This window comes from Pinus tabuliformis, chromosome X (assembly GCF_031772625.1).
Source record: "Pinus tabuliformis cultivar Carrire ecotype Pingquan chromosome X, CPIR1, whole genome shotgun sequence".
NCBI classification, from domain to species: Eukaryota; Viridiplantae; Streptophyta; class Pinopsida; order Pinales; family Pinaceae; genus Pinus; species Pinus tabuliformis.
The window spans coordinates 1025653130-1025679850 of NC_142308.1; the positions used below are offsets into that span (position 1 = coordinate 1025653130).

The window sequence follows — 26721 nt, forward strand, 5'->3', positions numbered from 1 at the left end:
CCTGGGACACATTTATATGACATGCAATTTTACATGCATACTGTGGGTATATGCGGCTTAGGCTGCATCACCAGTTTTTTCCTTCCTCCCACATGCACTTATTTCTACTTTCGCAGAGTGACTACAAAGACGAGGGACCATTGACAACAATGGAAAGGAGTATTACACATAGCTTTAACATCACACCAAAACAACACGAAAACATAAATTAATTTTATTTTCTTCCTCTTTCTTTTTTATTTTGCATTGTGACTAAAAGATGAGGGAAGGGGAGGGTTGAAAGAGGGAGTAGCCAACGTTAGAATTAAATGTCGTATATTTTTCATGCACAGTGTGTGCAAACTTTACAACTCTTTGGTTGTTTATTACAATCAAAACCAAACAAATAATCAAATTTAAATAACCATTTATCTAAAAGTTGGGTAAATAAAAAATATAGATTGAGAAGGCAATGCATCAACAGATCATCTATATGTTTGTGTATATATCAAATGGTTTAATTCTTGGCCTATAAATAGTTGTTTAATACACTGCCGCTAAATCCATAATATTTGTGTTATGAGATGAATACATGTAAGCCCATTCATTGTCAAACCAAGCAACCACTTTGATCATGTCCTTTCCCATGACCATGGTGAGTGTAGTATCTACAGTGGCCGAAGCGTGGGAACCGAGAAAGTCCATGGATACCAAGGGATTGTCACACACTGCAAAAATACCTTGTAAGCAACCTTCTTGAAGGCTTTCTTCACATCATCTATGGTGAAACCCTTATTCCCCACGTTGACCACCAAGTCCACGACATAAATGTTGGGGGTTGGCACATGCATAACAATGCTGTTGACCTTGTCGTTGAGATTGACAGTGTTGGGTAGTACTCGAGAGAGTGTATTAATGGATATATCGATGTTTGTTGGAACTATGTTTAGCGATGCCCCCCTTTCTCTTCTCTTGTCACAATGTATTGCATTCAAGAGACTCTGCATTGAGTCACCCAAATTTAAATGAATTCATTCCATAACCATTCATCTAATTATATGAAACAATAAGAATTGTCTCATTCGAATTATTTATTAACGTTAATAACATTTAGTGGAACTAGATTTATTAAAATATTATGAAGAACTGTGGAATCTTATTAGAACATTAATCACGATGACACCAACAAAGTAGCCCATTGTTCCCATGTCAAAAAGTTTAATGTTAATCAACGGGAGTTTGCGATAGTCGATAGAATTAGATAAAAATTTAATGATCACACTGTAGATTTACTAGCTGAATTTTGTATAAATGTATGTGCTTTGTGATGCAATAAACAAACTCTTTGATAGAGTCTTCAGTGTGTCTGTCAAGCTTTTTTCATAGAGTCTTCAGAGTTTCTGTTATGGTATCAGAGCTCAGGTAAGTTGTCGGAGAGGCTTTAGGTGCTGATTATATGAGGAGCATTGGCCTGAGGAGGCATTAAGCTTTGCCTTGTTGCGTTGTTTTGAACCACGTGAGAGCATGCAATGGATGCATGGATCAAACATGCAACTGGAGGTTCTGATTTCTTGTTGTTGGAGTTGTGCTAGCCTTGTGGTGTGATGCTATGTTTGCCACACAGAAGTGCTACAATATCTGTTGTGCGTGGAGAGTTGATCGTATGAAGTGGCTAGGCGTGTGGTAATGGTGCGTTAAATCACCATTGCTTGGTGAGTATATGGCATTAAAACAAGAGATTGAGTGCTTGCATGCTATCTAAGTGCAGTCCTAGATACCGTAGTTCCAGAGGTATTGTGCAGTTTGGCTTTGAGTTGTGTGGAAAGCTTGAAGTTAAGCTTTGGAGCGGTGAGATGTGTTGTTCATACTCGGTTTCTTGTATTTGGGTAACAAAGAGAGCCCATTGCTTTTGGAGGATTGTTAGTTACAAGTTCTAAAAGCTTCAAGGCATAGTGCTGGCAAGGAGGTAGAATGATCCCTTACTGTGTGGAGGACGACTGTTGTTGAGGGTGTGTTGAACTAGTGATAGTTTCCCATGATTTGTTTTTTGGCCAGAGTTCTGAGCGTTTTTTATCTGAAATGATCATAAGTTAAAATTGATCTAGAATTGATTAGCAATTAATGAATTGAATGTTAAGTGAAAATGCGGAAACCAAGAGAACTGCTTGAGAAAAAAGACCTTACGATAGCTGATAAAACATAAGTAAGATGCAAAACAGAAGTGAAAATAGCTAAAACACAGCAGTACCAGACAAAAATATTTATTACGGAGTTTGTCCCTGATGGACTACGTCTCCGGGTCTGCTTTTAAGATGGGTGACTGCTTTATCAGGATTGAAAAAGAATACGTCAATTACACATAGATTTGACCAAACTGAGTGTTCATGTAGACACTTTTGGTAATTTTCAAAGGATAGCTCTCTAAACTAGCTTTCCAACGCCTATCATGGTTCCCAATTCTGACTCCGGATGCTCATGTTACACTGAAAACAAAAACAACCTCTAACCTCCAAAATCTGCATGCAGAAACCAAAATCACTCTCCTCCCACTTTAATGAACAAAACTGCATTTTAAAACCTACCAAGTGCATTCAAACTTCCTCCAATGGGTTTAGGAATGCATTTGGTCTAATTTAGGGTTCTTGGGCCTCGGTCCATTCATGTCTTGACTCCTTAGGATAGGGTTGCATGGTGGTTATGTTAATAATAGCAAAAAAAACTTAACAAAACCCATAAATATAATTTGTATTAAACCATAGCCGGTGGCGGCTTATTGACCGAGCGGAGGAGGCTGATGGTTACATGTGACTAGCCACAGGATGCCACCTCCATGCTTGCCTCGACTGCCTCGACTGACAGTGCTTCAGCAGTTCTGGTTTGTGGTTACTGTGTGTTCACATAACACAACCTCCGACTGTTATCCTCCACAGTTTGCTTCCCAACTGTTACTTGTAACCTTTGTCGTTGTTAACACCGTTCACATGGATAACATTCCCCATTGCGGTTAACTCTGTGGTTTCCATACTCGTCTGTTAACATACCCGCTTACCTTCTCACATTTACATGGTCCCCTCGCGGTTTAGGCCTGCAATTATGTGACTGTTGTTTTAATTTGTAATGGTTTTATATAGCCCAGGATTTGTTAATCTTTGTTTTTATGGGTTTTTATGTATTATTTTAATACATAGATTTGTAATATACCATGTCCGATAGGTTTAGGACTAGTTTTTAGGTATTTACTGTATGGATTTAGGTTTTAGGTCTTTATACTTAGGTTTTATATATTTCGATGCATGGATTTGATAGGTTAGGGTTTTAGGATTAGGTTTGGATTAGATGTAGACTTAGGGTTTTAATACATAGAGTTCATCAAACCCATTTACAATCATTTGTCACAAAGTGAAATTCACCCACATGGTGACGACAACCAAACCTTGTAAATGGACGACAAAACCCACGTCGACACCAACTCCTGCAAAGTGGATGACAACCTCATGGCGACAACCCAAAGCCTGGCAAAACTGATGACAAACACATGTCGACAGCCAAGTATAGAACCATATCAATTGAACACCATGAAAAAACATAGGCATCACCTGAACAACCTGAACCATAAACAACATTGTCGAAACTGACGACACTGAACTGAATGTTGATGACGACACTGCACACTGACGATGAACCTGTGAAACTGATCTGACAAGATCCTCCTGGATCAATCCTCTCCACTTGAAAGCTTTTGGACCACAAAAGTTTGACAAAACAAATAGTTGATGAGGGTAGAGCTCCCTCACTTTCTACCTTGAATTGATGATGTACCAATACATTCAATCAATCACCTGCAAGTGATGACCCTGATGATGTTGACCATGGTACATTTTGAGTCGGTGACCTGTTCCCTCCATCTGCAACATGTACAACTTACGACGATGGTTAAACAACCTATTATTAACATGGAAATTGATTTCTTTCCATGAATTACCATGAGTTAGTGATTCATAATCATCTTTGAAAACAATCTCTACCGGATATTGTTCAATACCATTAACATGTATTAACAATCTATTTTGTGGAATAATAGAGACAATCAAAGATACTTTCGACATCAAACCAACTACTTGACTTGACATACTTTCCTTATTCTTGATTACTAAGTGAACTTGCTGCAATGAACCCATCAAAATGCAAGGTGAAAATTGTTGTAGCTTAGTTTGTCTTTGAAAGTATTGAATTAGTTGTTGATTTGTTTGAATCACTTTTTCCTTATTCATTAAATGATGTTTCCATTGATTAGCACTTTCCCCTTATGCATAAGTTTCCCTAAAATACTTTGACACTGCTTTAGAAAAGGCTTTGATGTGAAAATAAATAGGTTTCCTGTCCACTTGAAAAGAGGCTTCCAAACTATTTGAAACATGAATTGGTGACACAATATAAGAGAAATTGAACACTAACTTTCCCCAATACTGACCTGTATCCCATTAACTGTTAATTTCCAAACTTGGGCTAAATTGATTCATTCTGAAATTAGGAAGAGGAGCTTTAGGCACAAACTGTAATTCATGTGGTATTCCTTGCTTATGAGTAAGATGTTTGGTTTTACATAGAACTGGAATAGTTTCTATCTCTTTGATCAAACTATCTTTAAGCTGAGTCTCATAACCTGAACAAACATCATGTCGATTGTTATGTTGTTCCTTTACACATATTATTACAAATATTTTATTTAAACTTATTAATCACTTCATCTGATTAGCATTAACTAAATTCAAGTGATTTTGTTTTGATGTGCCCTGACAAAAAATTCAACCCCATCTTTTTAAAGGTGATATTTATGATCTCTTCTGTAAAATATTGCATCACGATCATAAAGATAAGGACTTCCTAAGACAACTCCACATATGTCTACTGGAACCACATCTAATTCCACTTCATCAATGTAATTAGCTATAATTGAAAATCTTAATCGACACTGTTTGGTGACTTTTATCTGAGTTGATTTATTTAGCCATCCTAATGGGTAAGGTCTTGGATGATTCCGTGTTTCCAAACCCAAAAATTTAACTAAATATTTAGAGATTTAATTTTCCTATGATCCACTCTTAAACATTATATCTATCTTTGTATGTTTAGAGGTTATCCTTATGTTAAAAAATTCAACTCTTTTATCCTCATTTGAAGGATTTATGTTTGATGAAGATGCAATAGTTTTCAAACATGAACCAGTGTAAGAAGTTTTACATGTCGTAACCATAGCAGTTATCCTCCTTTCATCACCTGAATCTGAACCTAGATCTTGTTGGACTGCTGCAATTGCATTCTTTTCATCCTTCTCCTTAAGGAACTTTTTGGGCTTAAGTTCTGGATGAAGCTTCCAACACTTCAATTCATCATGAATGATTATCTGGCAATGAGAACAAGTAGGTCTTTCCTTCTAAGCTATCGCTAATTTCTTTCTCTTCGAATTGTTCTTCCCTTTACTGTCATTGGAATCTTTGATTTCCAACTCTTTGGATGACTGTGATGAAAACTTGAATGGTATGCTACCTGATTCTATATGTATGGCCTAAACACACACTTCATGAAAATCATTAGGATTAAACATCAATAATGTATGCTACAAATATGAATGTAAATTGTCGATGTATTTTAGTAGAGTTTCACCTGTATCTAATGAAATACCAAGTGCCAATGCTTTCTTTTTGAATTCCTGAGTGAACTCCTGAACACTATTCCCTTTACCTTGCCTCAAATGCTACCAATCAATAACAACTTGTTGCATGTATCCTAAAGGATAGAATTGTTTCCTAAGAGCTTTTAAAAACTTAGACCATGAGAGATGACTTTTCCTTTTCACTTTACATCTATCTGAGTTTTACTTTCACACCAGATTAAATTTGTTCCCCCCATTCTATGTGTAGCTAGCTGAATTTTCGTTTTATCATCAGAAATTTTCTGAATATGACAATACACCTCTAACTGCTTAATCCAGTTATCTAACTTTTCAGGATTCATTTCACCATCATAAATAGGTAACTCAAATTTCACATCAAGTTTCAAAAGAAATATTTTCTCAGGTTTCTTTTCTATTTTAGATTTTGTACTAGAAGTAGAAGAAGAAGAAGAAGAAGGGGATGATGGAGATGATGGAGATGATGGAGGTGAAGGTGGTTTATCAGCCTTGCCTTTACCTTTTTCCTTCTTCGATGTCTTTGAGGAAGAAGCTGCATCTCTCACCTTCTTTTCTTCGTACAGTTCTCCCAACATCTACCGCATAGTTAAGAATGCTTGCTGAAACTATTCATCAATCATCTTAGTTTTAGTATTTTCACTTGCATCAGATCCTGTCATTGTCGACTTATGAACGACTCGTTGCTTTCCAATCTCTGGATCAATCTGCTCAAGGATTCCTTCTCCACATGGCGACTTTGACCTGGTTAACATTCAATGGAAAATTCTACAAACAAAACCTATGTTGATACCAAATTATATAATCTGAAATGATCATAAGCTAAAACTGATGTATAATTGATTAGCCATTAAAAAATTGAATGTTAATTGAAAATTCGGAAACCGAGAGAACTGTTTGAGAAGAAAGACTTTATGACAATTGATAAAACATATGTAAGATGCAAAACAGAAGTGAAAACAACTAAAAAATAGCAATACCAAACAACAATATTGATTACAGAGTTCGTCCCTGATGGACTACGTCTCCGTGTCTGCTTTCAAGATGGGCAACTGCTTTATTATGATTGAAACATAAGAGGTCGATTACACAGATATTTGACCAAAATGAATGTGCATGCAATAACTTCTGGTCACTGTCAAAGGATAGCTCTTTGAACCAGCTTTCCAATGCCTATCACGGTTCCCAATTCCGACTTAGGATGCTCTTGTTACACTGAAAATGAAAACAACCTCTAACCTCCAGAATCTACATACAAAAACCAAAATCACTCTCCTCCCACTTCAATGAACAAAACTGCGCTTTAAAACCCACCAGGTGCATTCGAACTTCCTCCAATGGGTTTAGGAATGCATTTGGTCTAATTTAGGGTTCTTGGGCCTCAATCCATTCATGTATTGACTCCTTAGGATAGGGTTGCATGGTGATTATATTAATAATAGCAAAAAAAACTTAACAAAACCCATAAAAAGACTTTGTATTAAACCATAGCCACTAGTGGCCTGTTGACCTGGCGGAGGAGGTTGACGGTTATATGTGACTAGCCATAGTCTACCACCTCTGTGCTTGCCCCAACAGTCTTCGTTGATGGTGCTCCAACGGTTCCAGTTTGTGGTTACGGTGTGTTCACATAACACAACCCCCATTGGTTATCCTCCGTAGTTTTCTCCGCCACTGTTACTTGTAACCTCCACTGTTTTTAACACTATTCACATGGATAACATTCCCCACTGCGGTTAACTCTGCGGTTTCCAAACCCGTTTGTTAACATACCCACTTACCTACTCACATAGACATGGTCCCCATGCGGTTTAGGCCCATGGTTATGTGACTGTTGTTTTAATTTGCAATGGTTTTATATAGCCCGGGAGTTGTTAATCTTTGGTTTTATGGGTTTTTATGTATTATTTTAATACATAGATTTGTAATATACCATGTCCAATAGGTTTAGGACTAGTTTTAGGAATTTAGTGTATGGATTTAGGTTTTAGGTCTTTAGACTTAGATTTTATATATTTTTATGCATGGATTTGATAGGTTAGGGTTTTAGGATTGGGTTTGGATTAGATGTAGACTTAGGGTTTTAATACATAGAGTTTGTCAAACCCGTTTACAATCATTTGTCACAAAGTGACATTCACCCACATGGTGATGACAACCAAACCTTGTAAATGGACGAAAAAACCCACGTCAACACCAACTCCTGCAAAGTGGAAGACAACCTAATGTCGACAGCCCAAATCGTGGCGGAACTGATGAAAAACACATGTCGACAGCCAGGTACAGTCCATATCAATTGAACACCATGAAAAACCATAGACATCACCTGAACAACCTGAACCATAAACAACATTGTCGAAACTGATGACACTAAACTGAATGCTGAAGACGACACTTCACACTGATAATGAACCTGTGCAACTGATATGATGAGATCCTCCTGGATCAATTTTTTCGCTAAATTTGGTGGCGAGAGGCTGATAGAGCATGTAGCATTGTTGCGGGTGCATGTGTGGCTGTTGGGGCCAGTGGTGTTGTGTGATTGAGTGGTAAGTAGGAGTTGTTGAGCTGCTCGTTGAGGCTTGTGAGCATCCAGAGGGCCGAGATTTGTGAGGGTTGTGAGGCTGGAAGCAGAGTAAGTATATCCAACAATGTAATCTCTGTGTTTAATTGTAGTCGAGGCAGAGGCCCATTTAGTGGAGAGAACCTTTGATTTTGAAGTAAAAATTGCGGCGTGTTGTGTAAATTTGTTGGTTTAATGCTATTGTTTGTAAATTTGTTTCCCAAAACGTGGAGTTTTATTGTGATAGCACACTGTCAAGCCTGAAGGAGCCCAGAGGGCCTAGGAGAGCCGCTAAAGAGTGTCGAGGAGTGAATATGACCTTGTTGTGAAGACTTTAGGGCACGGTAGTGACTTCCAGAAGAGTTATGAATTGTGTGGAATTGTTGAGCAGCATTGAGTTAATGTTTAGATGTTTTCCGAACTGAAGATTGGTGGCGGCCTGTTGTTGCTGCAATGGTTGAGGAATTTTCCTGTGGTTCAGTCTTTCTAGATCTGCCTTAGAGATCTGATTGTGTTTAAGAAATTGTGTCTAAGGAGCTGTTGTCATCTATGAGAATTGGCTGCGTGGGACTGAGGCTCATGCAGTGGCCAAGGAGGCTTGAGGAGTGGCTGCAAGGCTGTGGCAAGAGCTGTTGAGAGAAGTCATCAAGTCGTTGTTGGTGACCATGGTAGCGAAGCTGCTAAAGACTATTTCATTTATTGAGTGTTACAGGTAGGGCTGATTCCTGAAGTTGGATGGTGTAGGTTGGTCTTGTTCAAGGTGGATCCTTGTTTGGTTAGTGTCAATATCTATGATGGCCTGGTTTGCGAAGTGTTACTGAGTGTGGAAGGCCAATTGAATGCACTGTTCAATCTACAAAAAGTGTTGTTAGTGAGAACCATGTGTGACACTAGTTGTGGTAGCCACCGTGTGTGGAGAGTCAGGTATAAGGTCACTAGTCTGATTGGAGGACAATGAGTGGAATAATGTTGGATACTGATCTTTTTAATGATGTATTTTTAGAGAGCTTATTTGGAAGTATTTTTGGGCCTGGTAATATTTTTTTATTCAGGTAGTATTTTTGAGTCGCAAGAATTATTAGATGAACAAAATGATTTTATTGATGACCAATATCTAGAGCTAGAGTCCATTCCACATGAGAGCAAAACTTTCTTGTCCCTGAACCCAATTGCTAGTAATGTGATTGGGTCCGCTTCTAAGATGGCTACGATAACGGGGGATACTACCATGGATGTTGTTAGGAGGCCGCTCATGTTCGAAGATTAGTGCATTTTAGTGGCTCCCCATGGAAGGTGGGGAGAGCATGGATTGGATTATCTTGTTTTCACTATTCAAGATGTTACCTTGCATCCCAATCTGGAAAAGGTTGCTGATGTTAAGTACGTACGCAAGGAGCACATTAAGTTCATAAGGAAAGCCAGAAAGGTGAAGATGAAACTGCACGAGCAAATGAACAAGCATGGACCATTTAGCAAGAAGACAAAAATGAAACGTTTTGTTGTAAGCCTAGCTGAGAGTTAGACCAGCAGGCCAGTTAAAGTTTAGGTCGTCGTGATAAAGTGGAGGTGTTATAACATTAATCATGACGGGGCCAACGGTGCAGCCCACTGTTCCCATGTCAGCAAGTTTAACGACAATTGATGGGAGTCTGCGATAGTCAATGGAATTAGATCGAAAGTTGATGATCACTCTGTAGATTTACCAGCTAAATTTTGTATAAATGTATGTGATTTGTAATGCAACAAACAATATCTTTGATAAAGTCTTCACTGTGTCTGTCGAGCTCTTTTCATAGAGTCTTCAGAGTCTCTGTTAAATCCATCTATTCAAAATTCCCCACTAGTTTTCTTCCAAAAAGTTTTACACGATCCAATCACCTAATCGTCGGTGTATGAAAGTGTTGTAGTCGCACTCCATTTCGCTATACCTGCGACATCGACATGATACAATTCTTATGTTATATTGGTCACTTCGACCGATTTCCATGACATACAATTATAACCATACAAAATTTCCATGGATACCTGCAATATAGCTTAGTCACAATTTTTTCTTGTTTTATTCAATTAAGCACTTAGACAGATCTATTTGTAGAAATTCCCACTATAGATCAATAGATTATGCAATATACTAAAGAAAAATACAAGATATACTTCTACAACAAACTTTGTGGAAGCTTAATTGAATATGAGTAAGATCAATGAGAACACATATAACTGAGAATGAGAAATCAATCACACATAACACAGAAGAAATAACCCAAGGAAAGCCTCAGCCTAAAACCCCAATCTCTGTATTATCATACAAGTGGAAATATGTTCAAGTTACAAAAAGAATCAGCTCTCAAGCTATCCCGCTCTCTCTGCAATAAAAACAATACAACTCACAAACTGAGTAGACACTAGATATATCTTTCCTCAGCCCTCCAAGCCTCCTATTTCCTTGCGCAGTTTTTCTTTGGGTCTAATGATGTCACATGTGTGAATTGGCCTCATCACACTCACTAAAACTGAAGAAGTTAATACGCAATCCTCAAGGAAAGAATTCCTTCTGCATGCAAGAGATATTCACAATGGAATATTCCTACAACTGATAGTACACCGCCCCTCCATCTAATCTCAACTAGGTCTCTGTCTGAATTGACATGCATGAGTTATTTATGAGAGAATATTCAGTTATCTGAAGTGCATCAGTTACGTGCATGCATGAATTAACTAACTGAACTCACAATTAATTCAACAAACTATTTGAATTAATCTAACTGGACTTGACTCAGTTAACTGAGCCAATTAATTACAACTCAATATTACAACTCATCCTTATCTCTTTAACTGATGGATAAATTCCTCAATTAATGGAGAAACTGTTGCATGTCCTCACATAGACTTCATGTTTGATTCTCTACAACTAATTAACTCATGGTGAATTAATTAATTATTTTAAAAACAGCTGCTAAGATCAAATTCGAATTTTTACTTCTCTATTTTAGTTCAGGGACTAACTAAAATAGGAAGGTATCCCGAAATGCTATTTATAGCAGTACTAAATTTATCACTTCTATATTTATCATTTCTTGTTGCTATTTTCAACACTTCCTCTCAACAAGAAAGGGATTATCAGTAACCCAAATCCTGTCTCTATGGAACTCGAACTCGCATTTTGATAATGCATTCGTCAAAATATTTGCATCATGTTCCTCAGTCGAAACATACAAAAACAACATCATCCTCTTGACGACACAGTGTCAAAGATGGTGATACCGGATATGAATATTCTTGGACCTATCATGAAAAAATGGATTCTCAGAGAGTTTGATACAACTCTAATTACACAGTAGATCATGGTTGGATCCATCCTCTGACCAAACAATCCCACTAGAATCTTCCGCATCCAAATGGCCTCACATGCAGCTTGACTAGCAGCCATGTATTCATCCTCTGCTGAGCTAAGTGCAACTGACCTCTGTTTCCTGTTGTACCAGGAAACTGCAGCTAAACCAAGGTTGAAGATTCCTCCAGAAGTGCTCTTCAGGACTAATTGACTCCCTACCTAATCCGCATCTATGAAGCCCTAAAGCTTCACTCCCTCTGTTCATCTATACCACAATCTGAACTGAGATGTGCCTCTGAGGTATCTTAGCACATGCTTCGCTGCATAGCTTGGTAGGATGAACCATAGCTTGACTCAGCTGGTTCACCGCAAAGCATAAGTCGGGTCGTGTGTTCACCAGATACATAAGTGAACCCACCAGCTGCCGATAAACAGTAGTAGCTACTATCTCACTTGAAGTAGCATCCTCCTTCCTCCAGTTCCTAGCTAGAGGAATCTGCACGGGATTGCACTTGTCCATGTGAAAGTGCCTGAGTATCTCATTGGCATACTTTCCTTGAGACACAAATACTTCACCATCTTTCTGCCACACGTCCATGCCTAGAAAGTAGTGCATAAGACCTATGTCTTTCATTTCGAACTCTTTTACAAGGTCCTCCTTGCAAGACTGGATCAGCTGATCATCTCCTGTCAAAATTAGATCATCGACATAAAGAACAATGATCAATGGTTTACCTTCTACCATGATGTGGTAAATTTTCGCATCTGCTTCACTCTTGGTGAAGCCCAACCCGGTGAAATAGTTGTCGATCCTGGTGTACCAAGCATAGGGTGCTTGCTTCAGCCCATACAAAGCCCTTTTGAGTCAGCACACATGCGACTCACGATCGAAGGTCTCGAAACCCTCTAGCTGCTCAATGTACACCTCCTCCTCAATCTTCCCATTGAGGAATGTTGTCTTCACGTCCATCTGATGGATCTTCCAACCCATCTAAGTTGATAGTTCCAACATCGATATGATAGATGAGTACCTTGCTACAGGAGCAAAGGTCTCATCGTAGTCGATCCCCTCGACCTGTGAGAGGGCAACAAACCTTGCCTTATGTTTCTTAACACTGCCATTAGCTGTCTGCTTTACCTTCTAAAGCCATTTGGAACTCACCACTGACTTGCCCTGAGGTCATGGGACATCATCCCACACACTGTTCCGAATGATAGAGCCATACTCCTCTACCATTGCATCAACCCAGACTAGTTGTTACACTGCCTCCTTGAATGAAGAAGGTTCGGTATCTACACAATCCCCTACCAGGGCCATGTACCCAGTGCATCGCTTGGGCGACCTCCTTTGTCTACGTTGAGAACATGGTTGTCCCACATTCTCCCATGCATACAGCATGAGTGGATGTCTCCACTCCCAAATCCTTTGCATATGGCTGCTTTGTATCAATCTGAGGCTCCTCCTCCTTAGGAACTGAAAGTTCTTCCTCTACATGCAACTTGAGCTCCCTCTCAAGTGATAATTACATGGCTTTTTGCTCGTCGAACTTCAGATCCCTACGTACCACTGTCCTTTGACTGGTAGGCAGGTACACTCGATAGTTGTGGGGTGTATTAGTGTACCCCACAAGTATTCTAAACTCAGCTGTTGGATCCAACTTCTTCCGGGCTTCTTTGGTCACATGACAATAAAATGATGATCCAAATATTTGGAAGTGACTCACGTCTGGTCGCTTCTCGGAAAACGCCTCCATAGGTGTCTTCATTCCCAATATACGATGCAAGCTTTTGTTCTGCAAGTATACTGATGTATTGCATGCCTCAGCCAGCAAATGCAGTGGTAGGCTTTGGTCATGCAACATCGCTTGAGCTTCTCCCACAATCGATCTGTTCTTCCTTTCGGCCACCCCATTCTATTGTGGGTTATGGGGTGCCGTCAACTCCCATTTAATTCCTTTTGTAGTGCAGAAGTCTTTAAACTGTTGGGAGACATACTCTCCACCATTGTCACTACGCAAGGCTTTTATTTTATTTTCAGATTCTTTCTCTGCCAAGGCTTTAAACTCACAAAAACTCAACAATGTCTGATCCTTATTTTGCATAAAGTATATCCAGCATCTACGAGAAAAATCATCAATAAAAATAACATACCTTTGTTTAGCGATGGAGGCTGTAGAGAATGGTCTACAAACATTTGAGTGAACTCGCTCTAGGATTGCTCCAGCCCTACTGTCTCGATCTGGAAATGAATATTTCACATACTTACCCAAGGTACAACCTTTGCATGTATTCCTCTGCTCTAGTTTTCCCTTGGGTAGTCCGGTAGAAATCTGTTGCATGATCTTCAGGGCTCCATGGTGCAAGTGGCCCAGTCTTCTATGCCATAGCTCGCCAACATCTTGGCTCTGCACCATCTCAACTTTGAACCTCAATGCAGCATAGTCTTCTACCTCCAGCTTGTATAGATTCTTTACTCGAATCCTAATTCGCTTGGTTTGTCCAATACCGATATGCCTCTGGAATACCTTTCCTTTACTAAAGACTACATCATAGCCTTTATCTTCTAGCATAGTGACAGACACAAGATCATTCTTCAGACCTAGTACATACTTTACGTTATTCAGGGTGAGGGGAGCTCCTTGCTCCCCCTGAAACACAACTGTACCTTCACCTAAAACACGGTACTTTCCATCATCACCCATCTCGATCCGCATCTGGAGATCCTTCTCCTCCAAGGTACTGAAAAGATTCTTGTCACCCGATGTGTGGAATGAAGCTCCACTATCTAGGTACCACACACATCCCACCATGGATGAAACCATGCATGCAATAAGAGAGAAATCCAGTTCAAACTATGAGGCCAGTGCCTCACCATCAGATGCCTTTGAGGATCCCTTCTTTGATTTCTTCTATGGACAATTCGTAGCATAATGGCCCACTTCATGAAAATGAATGCATCACACTTTCGAGTTGTCAAAATTCTTCCCACCATGGGAAGAACCAAATTTGGGATGGGATGCCTTCCCTTTCCCTTTCCTCGCCTTACTTTCTAAGGCTAGATTTTCCTCATCATCTTGCTTCAATCAGGATCCATCTCTGGTGCTTCTTCTTATTTCTTCCTGCATTAGATCCGACCAAAGTCGTTCCCAATCTGGTAGTTTTTCTCTTCCATTAACCGAGTCTTGGTAACTATGCTAGCTCTTAGGAAGATTGAGGAGTGCAAGACTCACCATGTCATCATCAGCGGTCGTGATCCCTACACTTCCAAGCTCATCCCTGCAGGTGGTGAGCTTGTTCAAATATGTAGAGATCATGTCACCCTTTTCACACTTGATTTTCCAAAGCTTGTCATTCAGCACCAACTTTCTCTGATCACTGTTGTTCTGCTATAGATCTTTCAATTTTTTCCACATCAAAAACAGTGTATCCTTCCCATGGAGGCTCGAGACAATGTGGTCTCCAACTCCCTCGAGGAGGAGTCTCCTTGCTCTAGCCACACATTTCTTCCATTCCACCAATTCTATAGCATCAGTCGACTTGGGGATTTCTTGATCAATGAAGTCCTTTAGACCGTTATCCTCTAATACTGCTTCCATGTGATCCTTCTAAGCTATATAATTTGAGCTGTCATCAAGGGCATACTCGAGTCTTAAACCGTTGAACTCCAATGGTGAAATTGAGATGTGATAAGAACTCGATTTCTATATTCAGGAACTTGAAACTTTGAACTTCTCCCTTCTTGTATATTTTTCTTTGCTTTCATCATCTTTGCTCTGATACCATGTAGAAATTCCCACTGTAGATCAACAGATTATGCAATATACTAAAGAAAAATACAGGATCTACTTCTACAACAAACTTTGTGGAAGCTTAATCGAATATGAGCAAGATCAATGAGAAGACATATAACTGAGAATGAGAAACCAATCACACATAACACAAAAGAAATAACCCCGGGAAAGCCTGAGCCTAAAATCCCAATCTCTGTATTATCATACAAGTGGAAATATGTTCAAGTTACAAAAAGAATCAGCTCTCAATCTATCCTGCTCTCTCTGCAATAAAAAACAATACATCCCACAGAGTGAGTAGACACTAGATATATCTTTCCTCAACTCTCCAAGCCTCCTATTTCCCTGTGCAGTTTTTCTTGGGGTCCAATGATGTCACATGTGTGAATTAACCTCATCACGATCACTAAAACTAAAGAAGTAACTACGAAATCCTCAAGGAAAGAATTCCTTCTGCATGCAAGAGATATTCACAATGGAATATTCCTACAACTGATAGTACACCACCCCTCCATCTAATCTCAACTAGGTCTCTGTCTGAACTGACATGCATGAGTTATTTATGAGACAATATTCAGTTATCTGAAATGTAGCAATTACATGCATGCATGCATTAACAAACTGAACTCACAATTAATTCAACAAACTATTTGAATTAATCTAACTGGACTTGACTCTGTTAACTTAGCCAACTAATTACAACTCAACCTTATCTCTTTAACTGATGGATAAATTCCTCAATTAATGGAGAAATTGTTGCATGTCCTCACAGAGACTTCATGTTTGATTTTCTACAACTAATTAAATTGTGATGAATTAATTAATTATTTTACAAACAACTGTTAAGATCAAATTTGAATTTTTACTTCTCTATTTTAGTTCAAGGACTAACTAAAATAGGAAGGTATCCCGAAATGTTATTTATAGAAGTACTAAATTTAGCACTTCTATATTTAGCATTTCCTGTTGCTATTTTCAACACTATTATGCCCTCACTGAAATATTTGTAGCCACCCTTAACAGAATTAATCTCCTAAAAAAAATACCATAAATTGGGAAACAATTTCTTACCATCGAACTCGTCATTTAGTATTTTGATTAATGGAGCAAGACAATTTACTATGCCAGAGCCATTACTGCAAAACGTAAGTTATGTTATGTCAAAATTAAGTAAGGATTGATATTATTATCATTTTCTATTTGTAAAGATTAGAAAAGAGAAAAAGACTTTGGTGAGAAACCAAAAATCAAATATCTTCTTTAACACACACACAAAATAATTCTACACCACTAAAATTTGAATCGGAACTATCTATGACAAATATTATTGGAACACATTTGGGCCACCTGTAGATATTTCTCCATTCTTCCCAGGTAAAACTCAATGGTCAAAAGATTATAAAGATTGGTGAAAGTGACATGACTCTGACAAAGGAATGAAATGATGTTTTTTAACCTAATGATGTTGTGCTCGTCATGAGAGTATTCGTTGTCATTGATTCCCACAACATATGTGGGAATATTGTCACACCTCTGTTACAGATCCATTTGGGCACATCACACCCATCATTCAGATCAGTGTTTTAGGGCTCATCAAACCCTAATTTTAGTTGCTACATGCTCTAAACAAGTCAACCTTTTGAATTCCTCCTTCCCAGACAGTTTCATGGCCTGAAGACATCCTGAAATGACCTCTAGAGGGACCAGCGCAGTTAGGCCCATGCAACGGTGTGCTGCAGAGTAGTTGAGTCCATGCCAGGGTGCTCTATAGAGAACTTAGGCCCTCTTGGACCTGCGCTGGGCAAGTTTGAGCAAAATTCACATAGGGTTTGGGGAATATTCTTATCTTCTGGAGCCTTCTAGATGATTCCCACACTTATCATCTCCTATGAGCTCAAAAATGTATGAGGAATGAGTTAGAATACACCCTATCCTCTCATCCCTTCCTCCATGGAACTAATTCTAAGTATGGAAGGCCATTCAATACCGTCATTGATGACAAAACCTCCTCCACCTTCCTATAAAGTGAGCACTCATCTAAGTGATCAAAGGGATGGACTTTGATGATCGTAAGGAGATAATGTTAGTTTGAGAATTGAGACTATTGTAAGTGTCGTTATGCTGTCGGATTGTCATTCTTATGATGTGATGTGGATGGAACCAAAGCTAGAGGAGTGACTTCGAATCAGGCTTCATGGTTGTAATTCTTCCTTCTATTCAATAAAGTATTTGCACCTTTTTTCCATATGCTTATCTTGATATGTGATGCTTATATGTGTGAATGTATCTGATTCCATTTACCTGTAATCAATAAAACTTTTTCTTCGATTGGTTCTTTGTCTTCTATTGATGTTTACAGGTACTTCTCAAGTGTGTTAAGTATGGGAAGGAGTGATAGGATCGATACAAAGGAGACAAGAGGAAAGAAAAAGTACAAGTAGGTCCTCTCATTCTCTTTGTCTTATCTATTGTTTATAGAGAAAGGTTAAAGTGCTTTAAATTTTTGTTCTAGATATAGCTATTGTCTAGGGAATTAGTATTTATCCATAGATACCGAATTCTTCATAAAAAATTGGCGACTCCACTGGGGATAGGTTCTCTCTCGTATTGTTTTACGCTTTTTTGGACTTGAGAGACAAATCTACGAAAAATAACTTGTGGAGTTTTCTTTTTGTCCCTTTTCAAACTCTCTAAACATGAAAATGACCAAGTTATCATTGTCGTTAGACTCGTTAAAACATCAAATAGCAACAAACTTGTCCATCATGACAAGACTAAGTTTCACCTTTGCTAGACTCGTTAAAACATCACATAGTGATGGATTCACCCAAAGGGTGGAATTATAAAACAAGCATATGTTATCCTCTTCAAGCTTGATAAAAATATAGAGGTATTGGTCAGCAATGACTGGGGAAATGGAAAAAGGGGTAAACCACTTTAAAAAAATGAAACAGGTCCCAGAGCATAGTTCCTTGTCTTGTGTCAAGCTCATTAAAAAATGAAACAAGGAATCTGAGCAGAGTTCCTTCTCTTGTGTCAAGCTCATTAAAAAATGAAACAAGGAATCTCAGTAGAGTTCCTTGTCTTGTGTCAAGCTCATTAAAAAGTGAAACAAGGTCCCCTAGAGCAAAGTTCCAATTTGAGTCTTCGATTAGATCTTGTAAAATCCTAGTTGAGTCTTTCACTTGATCTCGTAAATGAACCTTCATTCCATCCACCTCATAGCCACGAGTAGTCTACTTAGGTGAATGTAATGAAGCTTGGGGGGCATGCGCCTAGAATCGAGTCATCATGTTGGGGGCATATAAACCAATCTCAAGCATAGTTTTTCATGATTCAAGCTTGTGTAAAAATGAAACTAAATTCAAGCATAGTTCTTCGTTTCAAGCTTGTGTAAAAATGAAACTGAATCCAAGCATAGTTTTTTGTTTCAAGATTGTGTAAAAATGAACCCATTTCCATTTTAACCCCCATGATTTCGATTCTATCAGCCTTTTTCGTAAAATGAGCCTTGGTTTTTCTCCTTCCATTATCACTATCTGCGTCGCTGATCATATGCTTTCACTTGGTTGTTTTACCCTTTTTGGGGAACAGTTGCAATGAGTGGTCTTATTAGCCAGCGTCTTCACATAAATCAACATGTTTTGAGAAGTTCCAACATCACCGGAACTAGTTGCTATCCTAGACACCACTCGTTCCTCAAAGTGGAGTCCTATTTAAGCTCTTTTCAAACTCTCGAAATATGAAAAGATTGTCGAGCGCTTGTCCTTTTCAGCTCGTTAACGGATTGGAAATGACATCTACTCAGTATAAGTTTAACCCTTTTCCAGACTGAGATAGATTATTTATGAAAAAGCAATATGTTGATCGAACATGGTCAATAGGTTCTCTCTCATATTATTTTACGCATTTTTAGACTTGAGAGACAAATCTACAAAAAAGAACTTGTGGAGTTTTCTTTTTGTCCCTTTTCAAATTCTCTAAACATGAAAAGGACCAAGTTATCATTATCGTTAGACTCATTAAAACATCAAATAGCAACAAACTTGTCCATCATGACAAGACCGAGTTTCACCTTCCCTAGACTCGTTAAAACATTACATAGCGATGGATTCACTCGAAGGGTGGAATTATACAACATGCATATGTTATCCTCCTCAAGCTTGATAAAAATAAAGAGGTACTGGTCAGCAATGACTGGGGAAAATGGAAAAAGGGGTAAACCAATTTTGGTAGCAGGTCACTCTTGAACATGACACTTTCACCTCATCACCGTGAGTATTTGGGTTGGGTTATCAGCTTTAATATTAAAAATATCTATTTTAATATAATAATAATTGTTATTATTTTAAATAATAATAAAATTTAACCAATTTAATATTATCCCAATATATGATAATAATTCTAATTAAGAATATAAATATCATGGTACTAACAGACTTATTATTTATAATTAAATAAATAAATAAAAATAATAATAATAATAAATATTAAATATTAAATACTGAATTCAATATGCTAGGATTAATATTTTCAATATTATTCTTAATACAAAATTCTAGGATTTATTTAATCAATTCTAAATTATTTAATATTATTAATTCTAATTATTATTATTATTTATTAGACTAATAAATAATAATTATTAATAACAATAATATTTTCTATTAGCAATTATTTCTTTATCAATTTCCTTTCTAAAGCTATAACCTATTCTAAAAATAAATAAATAAATAAATAAAAATTATACCATCATATATTATAATAAATAAAAACTAATTCAATATAACAAGTTTAATTTTTTCATCATTAATTTTGATCATTATAATTATTATTACTAATTACTAATTATTATATTAATAATAATAATTAAAATAATAATAATTATTTCAATTAATTTTAATAATAATAAATATTAATGATCAATCATTTATAAATATTAAATATTAATTCAATTTTCTAGAATTAATTATTATAATACTAACTATTATTATTAAAAAAAAAATAATTAAATCAGAGACAACCGACTTCTCAAAATTTGAGAGCCGACATTCATCTCTTTTTCTCTCCTCATTTCTATTTAAACCCTAAAATCTACTCTTCTTCTATCAAGCATTCAAGTTGTCGTGATGATGGATCCCGGTTGGGATTTGAAACGTTGGTAGAAAATGGTTCTTACTGTGGATTCTCCGGTGACTAATTCGAAAATATCAGCTTGATGGTTATCATACTGTTGGCCTATCATACCATCCATCACTTTTTTTTGGGTCAATGCTACCAATTCATTTCAGTGTCGTCGACATGTTCAATAGAAGTCATTCAGTCAAAATTCATCCTTTGCAATACCATAAACCTTCATTTTCATGACCGCCATTCCTGAGCCTTGTGTCGTTAGTCAAATTCCGTATCCAAAATCATTACACTCGTTTCGTGTCGTTGATGTGGGATACATCAAGGCCCTCCTGCAATGAGTCGCTTCTTGTCGACATCATCTCATTATCCAACAAGTTGACTTAGAAACAGCCTTCCAGTACCTTGAGGCTTGCATACATCAATGGAAAGTTTCTCGCTTCCAGCGATAGGTTGAAATCAATGGACTTCGACCGAAAGACTTTGTATGGTGTTCGACATCAAATCATACATTCACACCATGTAGAATATACTGCAATACCTTGAGGATCATTATCATTATCGGTGATTTATCTCGTATCTGTTAACAGCTCACATCATTGGTTGGTAATCGGACGGTGTCTTCGCATGTTCGACTTCAGATCACATACTCACATGGTTAGAATTGTACTTGAGCAAACGATTGAACAAGATAGAAGACCCTGGATCTAGTTTCATCCATCTGGGTTGCGATTTCAGGAAATGTACCAAATCATCTATACAATGGCTTTATGATGCAAGAGCATCCTGCTTCAGAAAATCATTTTATATTGGGTTGATTAGGGGGTGTGATGTTTTAATTTGTTTGTATATTTTTTAATAAATTGAGTGGAAAATTTGTGTGTGAGGTTTTAATTGTAAATATTCTCAATTATGAGAGATTATGAGTGATGATAGACTTGTAAAGATCTCATAGAGATCTTAGGGATTAGAGGAACCTAGAATAGAGGATTAGTTGATTAAATTGTGGAGTTAGAGGAATTTTAGGATTTAGTTGAGAAATCTATGGAGAAGATCATGGATCTAGAATGATCCATAATCTTCTAATTATTCCTATAAGCCTAATATCAATAAAAGATGTAGAGGTGTGTGAGTGAAGGAGGGGAGAAGAATAATTTCTATGTAAATATTTTATTAATGAGTTATTTTTAGAGTTTATGTGCAGATGTTTTGGTATTATCTTTTATTCCTTTTGTGTAACCTATGGCTAGATTTACAAGTACAAGAATAGTGTGAAAAGTTGCAGCTTTCTGCATCAAAGTGGTATCAGAGCCAGACAATAGCTATTTTTTTAAAAGCGTGGAGAAAAATTGGTAGTTTGGTAGAACCTTAGTGTGAAGGCGTAGTGCTTGGTGCATTAGAGTCATGGCTACTGCATGAATTATGCATCGAGAAGTTGTGTGAAGAAATAGAGCACAGTGTGAGGATTTTTTATTTTTTTTTTAAGTGAGCACTGAATTGGCATTGTTTGCAAAGAACGTACACTGGTAGAAAGAAAGGGTATTGATGCTAAGTGTTGTTTGTGTGAAAATAAAAGTATTGAGCACATATGTTCGATGCTACGTGGAAAATAATATGTGCATGGGTGAACTGATGGATCTCTTGTATATAAACCACGAATCCAATGGTATGTGCCTTTGAAGATCAAGAGGGTTCCTCAATATGGCCAATCTGATTATAGATTCTTGGGGGTTTGGAGTATTTTCAATGTAGGTGGAGATCCTTTGTTGATATTGTTCCATAAATAAATTGGTTCAGCCCCATTGAAATCGATCAGAGTTGGTTTTAATATTGGCAGGCACCGAGTAGGACACTAACAAGGCCAATAATGCCAATTTGTTGTTGGTGCCTTAATTATCGAAGCTCCATTAGGCTCATGCCTACTGTGACGAGTGGGTAACCGAGAAACACAATCAGATAAGTCTGTACAAAAAAACCATTATCATTGTTCATTTTGAGAGTCTCTTGCATTGTCTTCATGGAGAATGGCTCAGGGAAACAAGAAGGGATGCGCTTATTAAAAAAAAATGAAAACAAAAACAAAAAAAAACCTGCTAATTTTCCATATTTTCAAACTGGGATTTTAATGGTGTGCCCATTACTATGAATGTCTTAAGATATGTTATCGATATATCTTGTTTGATTAGTGTATTTTTCGTCGAATTCAAATGGAAGGATTCTGAGTGGTGGAGTTTCTTCTCACTTGGAGACTCCAAATAGAATTTCACTTTATACTTCATATGAGAGGTAGAGCTCATTCTACCTTGTAAGAATCGTTGATTTGTTATGCAGAGAAGTGCAGAAAGTAAGGATCAGATTTTAAAATTAGAGGCGTAGTGGAAGCGTGGATAAAATCATGGAGGACCATAGAAAAGGTTCTAAAGGTAAGATGAGTAATGAGAAGCGTGAGCATGAGGTTGCAGTGATAAAAGTACAGTTGGATGTACTAATGAAATGGCTACAAGAGAGAATGAATGAAGACCAAAGATATGGATGGAGAATAAGAAAATGCATCAAATGGAACCTGTTGCAAAAGAGATGGAATGCCAAGCTGATAAACGAGTTCAGAGAACTTGAACAAAGACATATTTCTTTTTTGGAGAAAGAGAGACTCAAAGGAATTGAGTCACAGCAAAGAGGATTTGTTGAAACCCAGAAAGTCCATTGTGAAGGATTGGTGCTTGAAGCATCAAATGTGACCGAAAAGTCTTGTATTGTTCAAACTGATAACTTGTTTATGTATGCAGGCATGGTATCAAATGAGGAGTTTGTTGCTAAACCAAACTCAGATCAAAGGATCAATGAATGGGAAAAAGAATTGCAGCTGCTGGAGGAATGGTTGAAAGCACCAGCAGGGAAGAAAAATCTTGATGAAGGCTGCAAATAATCCGCAACAGAGGAAGAGAAGGAAGAAGTTCTTTGTGAGCCTGAAGTAAATGTTTATTCTTAATTCCACGAAATTGAGATTTCAGATAAGGAAGCAAAAGTAAAAACTGATTACGTATTTGAACCGAAATAGGGAAGAATATTTGGAGAAGATGCTGGAAGAGATTTGATGCCTGAAACATCAAATGATTCGAGAAATCATTATATTTTAAATTTTGATAATTTGTATAAAGATTTTGTTATAGGTGCAGGAAACCCATCTATTGTTGATGTGAAGACGAAGGAAAGAAATATGACAACATAACATCATGAAGGAAAAAGACTGAAGAATCAGCAGCAAAATAGAGTTTGGAATCCTGGAGGTAGCAAGTGATTGAGACTTGTAGCTGTCACATTACTACAAAAGAGTGACAGACCTCATAGAGAGGAGTCTATGAATTTTTCTTTTCTACATCAGGAGTCTGATGCAAGATCATCCTGCTTCAGGAAATCATTGTATATTGGGTTGATTAGGGAGTGTTATGTTTTAATTTATTTGTATATTTTTTAATGAATTGAGTGGAAAATTTGTGTGTGAGGTTTTAGTTGTAAATATTCTCAATTATGAGAGAATATGCGTGATGATAGACATGTAAAAATCTCATAGAGATATTAGGGATTAGGGGATCCTAGAATATAGGATTAGTTGAGTAAATTGTGGAGTTAGAGGATTTTTAGGATTTAGTTGAGAAATATATGGAGAAGATCATGGATCTAGAATCATCCATAATCTTCTAATTATTCCTATAAGCCTAAGATCAATAAAATATGTAGAGGTGTGTGAGTGAAGGAGGGGAGAAGAATAATTTCTATGTAAATATTTTATTAATGAATTATTTTTAGAGTTTATGTGCAGATGTTTTGGTATTATCTTTTATTCTTTTTGTGTAACCTATGGCTAGATTTACAGGTCCAAGAATAGTGTGAAAAGTTGCAACTTTGCTGCATCACTTTACATTTATGGTCATTCCAATCATGGGTCTATATTTGTAGATGACTATCTATGTACTTGTAATGAAAGTTTATATGTTGAACATGGGTATGCCTTCCCTCAACGATTCATGAGAAAAAAATAAAAATATCATGATATTGTATTGTAATCGATTCATGTCACCAACAACTTTGGAAACTTCTCATTACATCGTAAAGAATTTCACTCGACATTATATTTCAACTTCATGCTTTAGGGGGAAGCTATTACAGATCCATTTGGGCACATCACTTCCATCATCCAAATCAGTGCTCGGTGAGTTTGAGCAAAATTCACATAGGGTTTGGGGAATATTCTTATCTTCTGGAGCCTTCTAGATTATTCCCACACTGATCATCTCCTATGAGCTCAAAAATGGAAGAGGAATGAGTTAAGATACACCCTATCCTCTCATCCCTTCCTCCATGGAACTAATTCTAAGTATGGAAGGCCATTCAATACCTTCATTGATGACAAAACCTCCTCCATCTTCCTATAAATTGAGCACTCATCTAAGTGATAAAAGGGCTCGACTTTGATGATTGTAAGCAGATAATGTTAGTTTGAGAATTGAGACTATTGTAAGTGTCATTATGTTGCCAGATTGTCATGCTTATGATGTGATGTGGATGGAACCAAAGCTGGAGGAGTGACTTCAAATCAGGCTTCATGGTTGTAATTCTTCCTTCTATTCAATAAAGTATTTGCACCTTTTTTCCATATGCTTATCTTGACATGTGATGCTTATATGTGTGAATGTATCTGATTCCATTTACTTGTAATCAATAGATCTTTTCCTTTGATTGGTTCTTTTTCTTCTGTTGATTTTTACAGGTACTTCTCAAGTGTGTTAAGTACTGGAAGGAGCGACAAGATCGATACAAAGGAGACAAGAGGAAAGTGAAAGTACAAGTACGTCCTCTCATTCTCTTTGTCTTATCTATTGTTTATAGAGAAAGGTTAAAGTGATTTAAACAATTGTTCTAGATATAGCTATTTTCTATGGAATTAGTATTTATCCATAGATATCAAATTATTCATAACACCCTCCCAGGTGCTGTAATGATCACCATTTTAGCCCTCGCTCCAATGTGCTTCTCAACTTGGGTTCTCTCTGTAAACTTTCCAGTTGTCTGCATCATTAGATTGCATTAATTCATGCTCAACCATATCTATGTCAACTATAGTTACTACGTATTCGAAGCATATATGTATTTCAAAATATATAAGCCCCTACCTCAATGACAAGGTCAAAAACGAGGTTCACCCATGGAAATTGCAAGGGGTCTTTCTTAGAAAGAACATAGATTTATTTCCCACCCACGTGCATGCTTCTGTATCCATTGACATCAGGTTTAAATATGCCCTCCACATCAGCATCAAATTTAGCCAGAATTGAGTCATATTTCAGAAGGTGAGCAACATGCATTCACAATTCAAAGTAAAACTATACACGTTTCATAAATATGGAAAAGAAAGGCCATATAAACATCGAGAATGTATATATGAAAGTCCTCCCCTCCCCTATTATAACATACATTTCCAACACCAGTAATATCATTAATGGCGATGATTTCAAGAGGCGAGCACTTGTGGCCATGCCAAGAACACATAAAATTGCGACCTATGTGTCCTAATCCGTTGATAGCAACTTTCATATTTTCGATGGTTTCTCGTCTTACAGCTCTTGAATTTCCAGCCTAATTATTTTAGTTACCAAATAAAATGCATCAACAAATATTGGTGGTGCGAGCTGTGATGAGTGGATACAATTAGGAGTAGCATTAACTCACCTTAGGTACAACCTGTGAAGCAACCGCATCAAAGAGGCTGAGGTTGTTCTCCCGTACATGTCTTCCATATGTGATACAACTAGATGTTGACTTCAGCCCCACAAACTCTGATATTTCAGCGCTATGCAGTGAACACAAGAGTGTTATTATTATTATTATTTAATTTTAAAGTGATAATCAAACCAGACATTCAATTGGTGTATAATTTTTTTTATTTGTGAGACAACGGACTCACCTCCGTGGAGATATTTGACTACTAAGTTTACTAAGACATGCATACTTTACCTATCTAATTTTTTTAAATCTGTGATTTTTTAAAGAAGAAACACATACTCTTAGTCATTCAACTACTCAAACTGTATTAGAAAATGATAAAAAAAATGATGAAAAAACAAACCTTGAAAACAGAGAGAAATGAGCGAGTCAAAGATGAGGATCTGGTAGCTGCAGGGTGATGCGCAAGAATGGGAGCTGCAATGTTGGCTGCTTGGGCGGATGAAACTAGTGCCAT

The 26721-nt window shown here is 37.2% G+C and overlaps 1 pseudogene; it reads right to left on the reverse strand.

The window, feature by feature from the left end:
* Nucleotides 1-252: 252 nt before the first annotated feature.
* LOC149143252 (glyceraldehyde-3-phosphate dehydrogenase A, chloroplastic-like) lies at nt 253-26721 on the reverse strand (annotated as a pseudogene).